We start from the raw sequence: 15,259 nt of genomic DNA on the forward strand, positions 1-15,259 counted from the left end.
CCTTTTGGTGTCACTTTCCTGCCACCATATGCCTATTACTGATCTCCTAACACTACAGTGCTGGCCTGCCACCAGGGCCCCCACCTTCCTCCTATTGAAGGCTACTGCTAGCCTTATAATAAAGTGAGACACAGCATAAGTGCTGGTAGGAATGCAGATAAGTCTGACAGGTGAAGGGAGGAACGCCCACAGGAGAATTAGGAACAGTAGGGAGTAGGGTAGGAGCAGATGTGGAAAGAAGACAGGCAGAGGAGAAGAGTGAGATGTGCTAGAGTGCAGAAAAAGGAAAACTATGTCTTACCTGGTAATTTTCTTTCCTTTAGTCCCAAGAATCAGTCCAGACAACCGAGTTATGTCCCTCATCGACCAGCAGGTGGAGACAGAGAGCACTATTAAGCTGTGCTATATGTAGTCTTGTAAATCCAGCTCAAGTCAGTATTCACTAGCTAAGCAGTAGGAAAGAAACTGAGACGATAAGCAGAAAGAAACTCCTGCCTCTTATTGAAATCACATGAAGAAAAGCAAAGCCAAAGAAATCAACTCCCATTGTGCCTTGTACCGAACACACCCGACTACTTACAAAAGGACAGCTGAGCACCAAAAGAGGTGGGTTCTGTACTGATCCTTGGGACTAAAGGAAAGGAAATTACCAGGTAAGACATCATTTTCCCTTCTATTATGTTACTGTGAGGGAGTGGATAGTATAGAGAAGAGCACTCCCTCATTGATGATACAATTCAGCCACCTTGCAGCAGGTGGTGCTAGTCTGCCAAGGCTGAGGCTGATGCTGAGTCAGAGGGGAGGGGCTCAGATCAGGCTGGAGCTAAAATCCAAGGCTGAACAGTTCAGAGAGGCCCCGATACAGAGGTTTCCAAGAGGGAGCTCCAGGAGAGGCCAGGACTCTACTGCAAGCTGAGCTGTAGTCCCTTAGGAGTCAACCAGAGACTATAGGAGTCGCTGCCATGCCGCCTTTTGGAAGAGAAAATAATGTAAACGCAGGGAAAGGGGGAGATGCTAGATCAAGCACAGGGGTGGGCGGCATCTCATTCCTGCCTTGGGCGGCAGATTGCCTTGGGCCGCCCCTGGCTGGACTTTAGAATCACACAAATCCTTAACCAGCTTCTCCAGGTCCTCGCCAGACAGCAACTTGCCCCTAAAAGGAAGGCTAGCCAGGCGCCATTTGGAAACTACATACACAGCCCAATTCCGCAATTAGAGCCAGCACCACGCTGAAACAGCCAACACCATTTGTTTGGCTGAGGCCTGAAGCAGATCATACAAGGTGTCATCCATGTAAGACAATCCCGCCTCCAAAGTGGATGAAGCGGATTGGGATTCCAGCTCTGTAAGATGCTGTGACAACAACTGGGACACCCAAGCAGCGTAGGATGGGCAGACCGCAGTCTGGAGGCTAAGAGTGGCCACCTGAAGGGCAAGCTTCAAGGTCACTTCAATCTTGACATTGTGCACATCCTTCAGAGCCATACCACCTTCCACAGGGATGGTGATCTTCTTTGAGGCAGCCATAACCAGGGCATCGACCCTGGGTTGGCCAAACCGCTCCAGCTCCACCGGAAGAATTGGCTACAGGTGTGTCATGACCCTGACCCCTTTCATGCCAGAGTACAGGCACTCACTGGGCCTAAATCAACTCATCCACGGCCCCAAGGAAATGAAATAATTTCAGAAGCCTCTTGGTCCTAGACATAAAGGAGGGGAGCCACTGATTGGTCCTGCTTTCCCGGGGAGTAATGTGAAGCGCCTTGAGTGCCTGCGTGATCAAAGTTCCTCCTTGGCAAACAACCTGGCAGCCGTGGGGTCATCCCCATCAGCCCCAGAGCGTGCCTGTCCTCAAGAAATATGGGTTTCTCAACGGACCCCATGGACAAGGTTGCCTCAAATAGCGGAGAAGAAGAGGGGAACCCACGTCCCACTCCAGCCTGTGCTTCTTTGCCTCTGGCGCAGCAGCTGACCCCTCCCCCCCCCCCCCCGGGGCAAGTCTCAGCCTGCTGCCCCTTAAGAAGAAACACCTGGTGCATTAAGAGCACAAACTCAGGCGAAAAGGGAAGCAAGGATGTCAAACCACCCACCACGAATGGAGGAAGGGCTGTAGAAGCCGAACTGGGCGGGAAAGCATCAGAGAGCTGCGGAGAGGAAACAACCAAAGCACCCAAAATGGCTGAAGTGGCACCATGCGACGGCACTGCCATAGTAGAACAGGCCGCCAAAACCTCCGTGCTGACCTCACACTCCCGCTGGGCTTCGGAACTCCTCTTTCCATTTTCTTTAGTTTTGTATCACACGGAACTCGTCAATGGTTGAACTCTCTTTATTGAATTTTGGGCTAACATACATCACTGCTCTACTTGCGTCTCATGTTTCCTAAACAAGCAAACCCAATTCCACCTAAGGTGAATAATACAATCCGAATTATTCTTCCAATGGTTAATAATGAGTTTTAGAGCAACAGATATCAGAAAATCAAAAAGGCATTTATTGGGCTTGGATAAGGAAACAGAAAGTAGGAAATAATCCTGTAGCCAGGACCTGCCAACTAGGGGATGAACTATCCTCTTGCACAGAGCATGTGTCTCCAGGGGCTTCTGCCCAGGAGGGAAGGGTTAGGACATCTGTTGTAGTTAGTGATTCGATTAGGCATGTAGGTAGCTGAGTGGCTAGTGGACATGAGAATCGCTTGGACACTTGCCTGCCTGGTGTGAAGGTGGTGGACCTCATGCATCACCTAGATAGGATTTTAGTAGGTACCAATGACATACAAAAATGTGGCAATGAGGTTTTGAAAGACAAATTTAGGCTCTAAAGTAGAAAGCTGAAATCTAAATCCTCAAGGATGGCATTTTCCGAAATGCTCCCTAACTACACGCAGAACCCAAGAGGCAGAAAGAGCTCAGAAGTCTCAATGTGTGATTGAGATGACGGTGCAGGGATGAGGGATTTAGATTTGTTAGGAACTGGGCAACCTTCTGAGAAAGGGGGAGGCTACTCTGAAAGGATGGACTCCACCTTAACTGGATGGAACCAGGCTGCTGACACTAACATCTTAAAAGCAGAGACAGCAGCTTTTAAACTAGAATTGTGTGTGTGGGGGGGGGGGGGGGGGGGGGGGTGGGGGGAGCCAACAGTCACTCAAGAGCATATGGTTCGGAGAGGGGTATCCTTGAAGGATGCTATTATAATAGGACATTTAGGGAAGCCCAACAGAGGGCTAGATGCACTAAACCTTAACGACCCTCTAACAACCCTTTAACGAACTAAATTAGATGCACTAAACCTTAACGACCCTCTAACAACCCAACGTTGCATGCATTAAAGGCCTTTTTCCAACGAAGCAAGCAGCTAACGAAAACGGAGTAACTACCATTGTAATGTGGGCGATTCGGGATGCACTAACAATACCGACGATTACACCGAATCATTTTCTGCAACATATTTAACGTGTGGTCAGACCAGTCATAAAGGCCTGAGCTGTCATCTCCCCGCTGCCCCCTGTACCAGAAAAATCAAAGCTGGCATGTTTAAACATGAAAAGTGAGAAAAAAAAAATAAAAACACCACAAACACTGGCTCCCCGCTTTCCCCTGCATTACTAAAAAAATAAACATACCTTAAAAAAGGATCGGGAGGGGGCAAAGGCGCTCGTCAGAAGCGTCCTGTATGGATGGCCCCCAGATCGCCGCTGTTCCACGCTTCCGCCCTTCACTAAATTAAAAACTGAAAATAAAAAGTTAAACTTTAGCAGCGCCGGGCCCCCCTCCCTTCCTGTGTTCATCTTCTTCTTTTCCCAACACTGCTCCGCCTCCCGCCATCCTCCGCCCCTTGCTCCGCCCCCCCCCAGTTCGTCGCCGCCGTTCCCCCCCTCCAAAGGACCCCCCTCCGCATTACCGGCCGTGCAGCGCCTCTCACCTTTGTGTGAAGGCGCTGCACGAGATGAAACAACGGATCGTCGCCCCCTTCTGCCTCCACCGACGTCTCTCTCCTTCTTCCTGTGCACGCCCTCCTCTGACGTAGGAAGCTTACGTCAGAGGAGGGCGTGCACATGAGGAAGAAGGAGAGAGACGTCGGTGGAGGCAGAAGGGAGCGACGATCCGTTGTTTCATCTCGTGCAGCGCCTTCACACAAAGGTGAGCTTACAATCTAAATCAGGACAAACAGATAGGACCAAAAAGGATAAGGGAAGGACAGACAGAAGGACACATAAGGATAAGATAAAAGTTACAAGTTAGGAGTCGAAAGCAGCATCAAACAGGTAGGCCTTTAGCCCGGATTTTAAGGCAGCCAGGGATGGAGCCAGATGTAATGGCTCAGGAAGCCTATTCCAGGCATAAGGTGCGGTGAGATAGAAGGAGCGGAGTCTGGAGTTAGCGATGGAGGAGAAGGGTGCAATCAGGAGAGATTTGCCCAGTGAACGGAGTTTTACGGAAGGAGTGTAGGGTTCTAGTTGCTCTCGGTCACTCACCTCCTGCTCGCCGCCGCCGCACACTTCCCTGGGCCGCCGCAGAGATGGGAAGGTGGTAGAACTAGAGGGCATGAATTGAGGTTGCAAGGAGGCTGATTCTGGAATAATATCAGGAAGTACTTTCTCATGGAGAGGGTGGTAGATACATACAGAATACCCTCCCGGTGGAGGTGGTGGAGATGAAAACAGTAATGGAATTCAAAAATGCTTGGGATAAAGGAATCTTGTATAGAAGGCATGGAACCAGTGGCGAAGGAAGGGGGGGGGTGGGGCGGTCCGCCCCGGGTGCACGCCGCTGGAGGGGTGTCGGCTCCGCTGGTTCCCTGCTCCCTCTGCCCTCAAACAGGTTACTTCCTGTTCCGGGGCAGAGAGAGCAGGGAACCAGCGGAGCCGACGCAGCTCCCAGCGACGTGCACTCGGGGACGGATCAGCCCTCTCGCCCGCCCCTCGCTTCCTAATTCAAGTAAGAATGCGCTCGGGGGGGGGGGGAAGGTGCGCTCCGGAGGGGGAAGGGTGCACAGCGGCAACCCGCCCCGGGTGTCAGCTGCCCTCGCTAAGGCACTGCATGGAACCAAACAAGCTTAGCGATGATTAGATGGCAACACAAGTTATTGAAGCAAAGCCAGTGCTGGGCAGACTTCTACGGTCTGTGCCGTGATTGGGGCCAGACAGATATGAACGGGCTTCAATAAGAACTTCAGTAGTTGGAGAACAAGGCCAGTGTCTTGCAGACATCTATGGTCTGTACCCTGAAAATGTCAAAGCAGTGGCGTAGCCAAGGGTGGGCCTAGGCCCACCCACTTTGGACTCAGGCCCACCCAGTAGCAGCACATCTATGATGTGGTTGGCAGGGATTCCGAAGCCCCACTAGCTGAAAACTCCCAACAACTGTCCCTATACCTTGTAAATAGCAGATCTTCACCTGCAGCGAGCAGTGACTGATACATACTGCTCACACCGGACCCATAGCCTCCCCTCTGACGTATTTCCTGCCTATGTGGAAACAGGAAGTTGCAGCAGTGGGAAGGCTGTAGGGCCAACATGACCAGTGTGTCTTAGTTGCTTCTCACTGCCAGTGAAAATCTGCTATTTAAAAGGTATGCGGGAGAGGGGGATGTTTGAGACCATATGGCATGCAGGCGAGAGAAGGAGAGACCAAATCACCTATAGGACTCGGTGGGGTTCTTCTGCCCACCCATCTTGGGCCCAGGCCCACCCAAAATTGGGTGTCTGGCTACGCCCCTGTGTCAAAGACAAATCAAGATCAAGTATGCATATGTAGTATCGCATCATACCTTCTGCTATGAATTTATCTTGTTGGGCAGTCTGAATGGAACGTACAGGTCTTATCTGTCATCATCTACAATAGTACTATGTAAGAGCAAATGACAGCCAGCATTGGTTGAAAGGTGAAGTGAAAGAGGCTATTACAGCCCAAAGAACATCTTTCAAAAAATGGGAAAAGGATCCAAATGAAGTAAACAAGAAGCAACATAAGCACCGGCAACTTGGATGCAAAGCATTGATGAAGAAGGATAAAAGAGAAAATGAGGAGAAACTTGCCACAGAATCAAAACCTCATAGTAACAACTTTTTCAGAAGCAGCAGGAGATCTACCTGTACCAGAAATTGTTTTTCAAGGGTGACAACGCATAGGCACTGAAATTTTGGTGAACCCGGATGCTATACTTAACCAAATTGACAAATTGAGTAGTAAATCACCTGGACAGGATGGTATGCACTCCAGGGTACTGAAAGAACTCAAAACATGAAATTGCTGATCTACTGTTAGTAATCTGCAACCCAATGGAATGCCGATTTCTAAAAAGGGTTCCAAGGGTGATCTGGGAAATTACAGACCAATAAGCCCAACTTCAGTGCCGGAAAAAATATTATTATAACAAATACAATTGCTGAACATATAGACAAACATGGTTTAATGGGCCAGAATCAGCATGGATTGAACCAAGGGAAGTCATGCCTCACAAGGCGTGAATAAACATGCGGATAAAGGTGAGCCAGTTGATGTAGTGTACTACCTAGATTTTCCGAAAGCTTTTGACAAAGTTCCTCACGAGATACTCCTGAGAAAATTAAAAAGCCATGATATAGGAGGCAATGTTCTGTTGTGGATTATTAACTGGGTAATAGACACCTTAGGAGTCGGCACCCAACAAAAAGATCTAGGTGTCATCGTACACAATAAGTTGAAATCTTCTACCCGGTGTGCTGCGGTGGCCAAAAAGGGCAAACAGGATGCTAGCAATTATTAGGAAAGAGGCGGAAAATAAGACCAAGAATATTATAACACTTCTGTATCACTCCCTGTCATTTGCTTTCTAATTGATACTGTATCTTGTGTGTTGAGTAACACACCTGTTGCAATCACTTTCTAGTGAAAATATACACATGCCTTTCACGTTCAGGGGAGGGAGTGTCACAGCCTCTTGTTAAAAGCAGAGGGCGATTTATGAAAAGCAATGCACGATGCACCCGATATAACTCTTCTCGCATCACTAGAATACAGAAAATACCACGGCAGATATTTGCTTCCTTCTGAGACCTCTAGCCTTTTCTTCATTCTTTTTTCACACCTCAGGATTCTCTGTTTTTGCCCCTCCTTGACCTCCACCTTGAAAACATATTTTCTGATGTTACTTCTTCATCTAAGCCCTGTGAGGCTCAGGCTACCGCTCCTTCCAAAATCACACGGGCACGGGGAAGGACTACAAGGGCGGGATACACAGAAAAGGGGAAAGGGAAATGGGACTTGATATACCGCCTTTCTGAGGTTTTTGCAACTACATTCAAAGTGGTTTACATATATTCAGGTACTTATTTTGTACCAGGGGCAATGGAGGGTTAAGTGACTTGCCCAGAGTCACAAGGAGCTGCAATAGGAATTGAACCCAGTCCGCCAGGATCAGAGTCCGCTGCACTAACCACTAGGCTACTCCTCCATTAGCAACATTCCATGTAGAGGCCTGCCCTTGCAGATCAGCAATGCAGCCACGCAGAAACAGAAGCCTGCACGGTCGCGTTGCTGATCTGCAAGGGCAGGTTTCTCCATGGAATGTTGCTAGTGGAATAGCAACATTAATTTTAGTTACATTTGTACCCCGTGCTTTCCCACTCATGGCAGGCTCAATGCGGCAGGCAATGGAGGGTTAAGTGACTTGCCCAGAGTCACAAGGAGCTGCCTGTGCCGGGAATCGAACTCAGTTCCTCAGGACCAAAGTCCACCACCCTAACCACTAGGCCACTCCATCTAGAATCTCCAATAGTAGCAACATTCCATGTAGAATCTCAACTAGGGAAAGGGAAATGGGACTTGATATACCGCCTTTCTAAGGTTTTTTTGCAACTACATTCAAAGCGGTTTACATATATGCAGGTACTTATTTTGTACCAGGGGCAATGGAGGGTTAAGTGACTTGCCCACAGTCACAAGGAGCTGCAGTGGGAATTGAACTCAGTTCCCCAGGATCAAAGTCTGCTGCACTAACCACTAGGCTACTCCTCCACTAGTGACATTCCATGTAGAAGCCTGCCCTTGCAGATCAGCAATGTGGCCGCGCAGGCTTCTGTTTCTGTGAGTCTGATCTGCAAGGGCAGGCTTCTACATGGAACGTTGCTAGTGGAATAGCAACATTCCATGTAGAATCTCAAATAACAGCAACAGAATCTCAATAGTAGCAACATTCCATCTAGAATCTCAAATAGTAGCAACATTCCATCTAGAATCTCCAATAGTAGCAACATTCCATGTAGAATCTCAACTAGGGAAAGGGAACTGGGACTTGATATACCGCCTTTCTGAGGTTTTTGCAACTACATTCAAAGCAGTTTACATACATTCAGGTACTTATTTTGTAGTACCAGGGGCAATGGAGGATTAAGTGACTTGCCCACAGTCACAAGGGACAGCACTGCGTGCCTCGCATGGTCCTAAATGAGTCTCTATCATGTTACCCCCCCCCCCCCCCCCCCCCCCCAGAGCCCGTCGTAGCACTATCCAGTTCTCTAAGGTTACCAGACATCCCCGATTTTCAACTAGTGTCCCTGACACCACTGATTACTAGATTGTTGTTTTTTATTTTCTCTTTAGCTCCTCTCCGGGCTTACATTACCCTAGCAATCTTCTTGGCACAGACAGCTCACGACCACAAACCCCAGTCTCTTCTCCTCCTCCATCACACACGTCACCCGCCTTTTACGCTGCTTTTTTTTGTTTATTTTTAACTTCTTCCTGTCAAAGTGTTGTTGTTCCTAAAAGTGTCCGCCCACCGGGAACCAACCTTTTGTTCCGCTTTCCAGTGTGGTTTGTTATGCGGTGGCACCAGCTGTCTTGCACATTAAGGCAGAACAGTTAGCGGTTCTCGTTTTGCCTCTCACTGGCAGCACAGAAAACAAAAACAAAAAATAAAAGCGAGGCTGCCGGGGTTTGCTTTAACTGCTCTGTTTCCTACGATGACGAGCAGCTAGGCAGAGATAAGAACAAAGAAAATGAGCCCAAACCAATTTTATTGACTCTAATCCAGTAGTCTACAACAAAAAATGTCCATGTGGTGGGTGCATGGTCCTTTGGTTTGGAAGAACAGGTCACCTAATACAAGACAAAAGGAAGACAAGTTTGTTCTGAGATCTTTGTTATTCTACCCTCATTTGCATACTAAAGTATGCTACATAATCAAAGCATACCCAGCAGAATAAATCACTTGACAACTGGTTCTACAGAGGGGAATGGGATGTGGCAGTTCCTAAGGTATTCCTTGATCCACTAATTCATTGTATACTCAAAGATGCGACCCCTTATTTATTTAGATTTTGCTCACACCTTTTTCAGTAGCAGCTCAAGGTGAATTACATTCAGGGTACTCTGGCTATTTCTCTTTCCCAGGAGGGCTCACAATCTAAGTTTATACCTGAGGCAAGGGAGGGTTAAGTGACTTGCCCAAGATCACAAGGAGCAGCAGTGGGATTTGATCCAGCCACCTCTGGATTGCAAGACCGGTGCTTTAACCATTAGGCCACTCCTCCATTCATAGCCATCTGTGTAGAATCTCCAATAGTAGCAACATTCCATGTTCCACTGCACTAACCACTAGGCTACTCCTCCACTAGCAACATTCCATGTCGAAACCTGCCCTTGCAGATGAGCAATGCGGGTGTGCAGGCTTCTGTTTCTGTGAGTCTGATGTGCAGGACGTCAGACTCACAGAAACAGAAGCCTGCGCGGCCGCGTTGCTGATCTGCAAGGGCAGGCTTCTACATGGAATGTTACTAGTGGAATAGCAACATTAACATTCCATCTAGAATCTCCAATAGTAGCAACATTCCATTTATTTTATTTAGATTTTGCTCACACCTTTTTCAGTAGTAGCTCAAGGTGAGTTACATTCAGGTACTCTGGATATTTCTCTGTCCCAGGAGGACTCATGATCTAAGTTTGTACCTGAGGCAATGGAGGGTTAAGTGACTTACCCAAGATCACAAGGAGCAGCAGTGTCAAGTTATTTCAAATGACATATAGAGGGGCATTTTCAAAAGAACGTCCAAGTCAGAGATGTCCTACTTATAACATCCCCCAAAAAAGTCCATCTCAGCCATTTTTGAACAGGAAAAATGGAACTCTTGTTCAAAAATACCCAAGGACGTTCTTGTGCTGAAAATGTCCAAACTGAACAGCTATGTTCCAAAATGAAACGTGCATAATACGAGCGCCAAAAAATAGGCACAAAAACAGCTGTCTGGCATCATTTGTACAAAAACGGCCACACAATGTCCCTGCAGAGCAGAGTGGTCAGTGCAGTGGACTTTAAACGAGACCCAGTTCCGAATCCCATCTTAATTCATTTAGATCAGTGGTTTTCAAATCTGGTCCTGGTTTCATCCCAGCCAATCAGGTTTTCAGGATACCCACTATGAATATTCATGAGAGATTTGCATGCAGTGGAGGTTCCATTATCACTATCCTAATTTTGGGCCCACCGAAGACCCACCTCCAACACACCCCCTTGCTGTTTGGATAAACTGAAGTAAAACATCAAAATTCTGCCTTTCAAAAATTGCGATTAGGATGCTTTTGGTAGATGGACTTTTTTTTGCCATTATGAGACGTTTATCTGCTTCAAAAATGAGTACCATTGTGAGTTTTGGACAATTCCTCTGCTTTTCCTTGCTGGCGCCAGTGGTAACGTGGTGGTATCTACAGGATTCATTGACCCCCAGCAATCACAAAAATGGGGTGGATTAAATTTAAGACATGTTTTTTTTGACAGTCCATAGTTTAAGAAATATAAACTTGCAGCTTCAATTAGCAATGAGCTTAAGATAGGGCAGCTTTGCATTTTATTTCCTCTATGCAGTGAAGTATTGAACAGTAGTTTTAAAAATCATCGACTGTGCCAATTTTCTTTTCACTTAAAATTTGCATTTTTATTGCGAATCAGGATAACAAACAAATTGAGAATACCCACACAGTAAATTCAAAGTAGAAACCAACAATACAGTTATTACCCTGTTCTAGAAAGTGCTCAGCTCTACTATACCAGATGTTTGCAGTTATGGTGGATACCTCAAGCTAAGTCTCTGGAATGGTGAAACACAAACAAACCACATCCAAATAATTCAAAGTTGAATGGAGGAAGGAAAACTAATTTAGGACTTCGATTTGTCGAAAACAGAGGCCAAAATCAGTTTGTTAAAAATATATATATATATAAAACCGTAATCTGAATGTTTAGATGGTACTCACGATAATATCAATGTTTTCCAAAAGGAACATAGAATGAATTTTAACAAAGAATGAGCTTCACTAAAATTTGTGAGTTCAGCTGAACGTCTTGCAGTGAACAGGAAATACACTTAAGAAACCCAACAGACCATCAGAGAAAACATAGTAACATAGTAGATGACGGCAGAAAAAGACCTGCGCGGTCCATCAAGTCTGCCCAACAAGATAAACTCACATGTGCTACTTTTTGTGTATACCTTACCTTGATTTGTACCTGTGCTCTTCAGGGCACAGACCGTATAAGTCTGCCCAGCACTATCCCTGCCTCCAAACCACCAGTCCCGCCTCCCACCATCGGCTCTGGCACAGACCGTATAAGTCTGCCCAGCACCATCTCCGTCTCCCGCCACCGGCTTTGCCACCCACTCCTTAGGATCCATTCCTTCTGAGCAGGATTCCTTTATGTTTATCCCACACATGTTTGAATTTCGTTACCGTTTTCGTTTCCACCACCTCCCGTGGGAGGGCATTCCAAGCATCCACTACTCTCTCCATGAAAAAATACTTCCTGACATTTTTCTTGAGTCTGCCCCCCTTCAATCTCAAAGATAATCTTCTTCTACTTAGACCAAATTTCAATGTCTAAAGTGAGTTAAAACTTTCCCCAAGGCATAAGAATTGATTTTTTTGTGTGTGTTTGCTTTTCTCCATACAGAACCCATGCGTGTTCCACCCACCCAGAATCTGCTCCAGGTAAATATAGTGTTTTATTTTCTTTCAAAGTCTTTTCTTCCTAGGTGCTTGTGTAGGTGATCAATTCACTCAGCTGAGGGTCTTTCTTGGCTCCTAATCGCTTTGGTCTTTCTTGAACTGTGGGGCCTGTAGACAGCAGTGACAATCACAGCAGACAGTTCCATGATTGAAACAAGGCAATTGACCTAACTGTACCAAAATTAAAGGAAGCAAAACCCTCACTTATTCTGAATCATGGACTCAGTCTGGGGTTATATACTTAAAAACTGTGACCTTTCTAACTAAAAGAAAAAAAAACATAATTGCCCTGTATTCCAAAGACCTGTTCTCTACTGAAGAGCCTTTCCTTTGCTTACACACACTTGCAACTGTCTCTCACACATTCACTTCAAATCCTTTAGGCCTTCATCCACACCCTTGACTTTTAACTTCACAGTCAAACTAATTTGGCTATAATCACTCCATACAGTCACCCCCAATTTAACATTCAAACACCCAACATTTACTTTAAAATGCTTAAATTCACATAAGTCACATACAGGGGTTCTTAACCCATTCCTCAGGACACACTTAGCCTGTCAGGATTTCAGGATAGGGATATCCACAATCAATAAGATACATTTGCATTCAATGGAGGTAGGGCATACAAATCTATGTAGGTATCCAGAAAACCTGACTGGTTAGGTGTGCCCCAAGGGCGGAGTTCCAAACCCCTGCTCTGGGAGAATCAGCAGGATATAAAATACGTGGGCCATACTAGAAAAATCCTAAGCCCTGCCCCCTTTCTAAAAATGTATTAAACCAGTAGTTCCCAATCCAGGTCCTGGCGGCACCCCAGCCACTCAGGTTTTCATGATACCCACAATGAGTATTCATGCAAGAGGTTTGCATGCACTTGCATCCACTTCATGCAAATCTCAAATATTCATTGTGGATATACTTAAAACCAGACTGGCTGGGTGGCTCGAGGAACAGGTTTACGAACCACTGCATTAAACCCTCTGTAATATAGTAACCAACTAAATGTAACTGTATTAAGCAAATGTTTTGGCCATTTTTACTTATAAAGAAACACAGGAAACATGTTACTTTTACCAAAGTAATAACTTCACCAGTTTGTACTACTTTTACTCAGTTACATCTGATGCTTACAAAGTTAAATGTAAATGTAGTAGTAAGGCAAATGAGAAGTCCCCAGTAAACCAAATGAAGGAGCAAAAACCAGAACATATTTTGCTATTGCCAACCTCATCATGCAAACAGGGGATCATTTAATCCTAAATTTTGTTGTGCAGTGAATACATACATAGTAACATGGTAGATGACGGCAGAAAAAGACCTGCATGGTCCATCCAGTCTGCCCAACAAGATAAACTGATGTGTGCCACTTTTTGTGTATACCTTACCTTGATTTGTACCTGTCCTTTTCAGGGCACAGACCTTGTAAGTCTGCCCAGCACTATCCCTGCCTCCCAACCACCAGCCCTGCCTCCCACCACCGGCTCTGGCACAGACTGTATAAGTTTGCCCAGCACTATCCCCGCCTCCCAACCACCAGCCCCGCCTCCCACCACCGGCTCTGGCACAGACCGTATAAGTCTGCCCAGCACTATCCCCGCCTCCCAACCACCAGCCCCGCCTCCCACCACCGGCTCTGGCACAGACTGTATAAGTCTGCCCAGCACTATCCCCGCCTCCCAACCACCAGCCCCGCCTCCCACCACCGGCTCTGCCACCCGATCTCAACTAAGCTCCTGAGGATCCATTCCTTCTGCACAGAATTCCTTTATGCTTATCCCACGCATGTTTGAATTCCGGTACCGTTTTCATTTCCACCACCTCCCACGGGAGGGCATTCCAAGCATCCACTACTCTCTCCGTGAAAAAATACTTCCTGACATTTTTCTTGAGTCTGCCCCCCTTCAATCTCATTTCATGTCCTCTCGTTCTACCTCCTTCGCATCTCCAGAAAAGCAGCTGCCTGCTTAATTAGGACTTGGTCGCCAGCCAAGCAGGGTAGGGATGAGTTGGGTCACTGAAGCTGGTTGCCATTTTTGGTGTATGTTGAAATAGTAAACATGAAGAAAACCATTACAGATGTTCAGTGCACAAATAGAATCTGTTAGGTATTATTAGGAAAGGAATGGAAAACAAAAATGAGGATGTTAGAATACCTTTGTGTTCAATTCTGTTTTGGGTGCTTCCTCAGTTTGGGATTATGGGAGCATTCTTGGGCGGTATTAGAGCTTTGTATAAGAAGCCCACGGCTCAAATATTGGTTAACGGAGCGTTATCTCTGACCTTTGTGTTGGAGCGTGGCACAAGGTAGGGATGTCCGCTCTCGCCTATGCTGTTTGTGCTATCGCTGGAACCTTTTGCTGCAAAGATCAGGCAGACGAACCTAGTGCAGGGTATTGTAATAGGATCCCAGGAGTTTAAAATTAACCTGTTTGCTGACGATATGCTTGAATATTTAGACCAGGCTGTCACATCAGTCCCTAATTTGATAACCTTGCTCTTACAGTTTGGGGTTTTTTCGGGCTTGCGAATAAACTTGGACAAAGCAGAGGCCTTAGCTGTATCCGCCCCATGTGCATATTGGCAGTTGTCAGCATTTCCTTTCGCATGGTCCTCAGGTACTTTAAAATATTTGAGGGTGTATCTCCATAGAGACCTGAAAGTCGTGTATCGCCAAAATATACAGGATAAATTGAATAGTATTAAAGTGTTGTGTTATAGATGGCGAGAGCTACCTCTCTCACTGTTGGGTACAGTGTGTAAGCCCACAGGGGTGCTCGCCAGTGTGCAGTGGCCCTCTAGTGGCTCCTGCCCGGCCTCACCAGCCCTTTGCCTCAGGGAACCACCTTGAAACCAGACTTCTCTGTAACTGCTTTGACTTGGGCCTCTGTTTGGGCCTCCCCTTTCCCTCAGGGTGACCTCTTCATTAACCTTCAGTCCGGGCCCGGCCTCCCCGCTGTATCTCCTGGTAACCGACCCACCTTACCAGTTCTTCTGGTGGGGCCCCCTGGTCACCCTTCTCTGGAAGATAGCACAGCTTCCTCTGCTTGCAAAAATATGCAAATTAGCTGGTTGCATGTAAATTCAGTTTATTAGAGCTTGATTATAGTCTTTTGGGAACCTGGCTTTCCAACTCTTATTCTTTCACTGCGAAGCACCCCCCTTGAGACCATTTACTGGGGACATCTGGGTCTCAGGGTATAACAGCCACCTCCCCTGGATAGGACACACTTTATTCACCTTAACCTTACGGTCCTATCCTCCACCCCACGGCT

General features: G+C 46.6%; 1 protein-coding gene across 1 annotated transcript in view; it reads right to left on the reverse strand.

The window, feature by feature from the left end:
* Positions 1-15,259, reverse strand: part of LOC115465473 — a 253,686-nt gene that overhangs the window by 70,749 nt on the left and 167,678 nt on the right. The gene's annotated exons all lie outside the window — the stretch shown is intronic.

The sequence above is a fragment of the Microcaecilia unicolor genome, chromosome 1 (assembly GCF_901765095.1).
Source record: "Microcaecilia unicolor chromosome 1, aMicUni1.1, whole genome shotgun sequence".
NCBI lineage: Eukaryota > Metazoa > Chordata > Amphibia > Gymnophiona > Siphonopidae > Microcaecilia > Microcaecilia unicolor.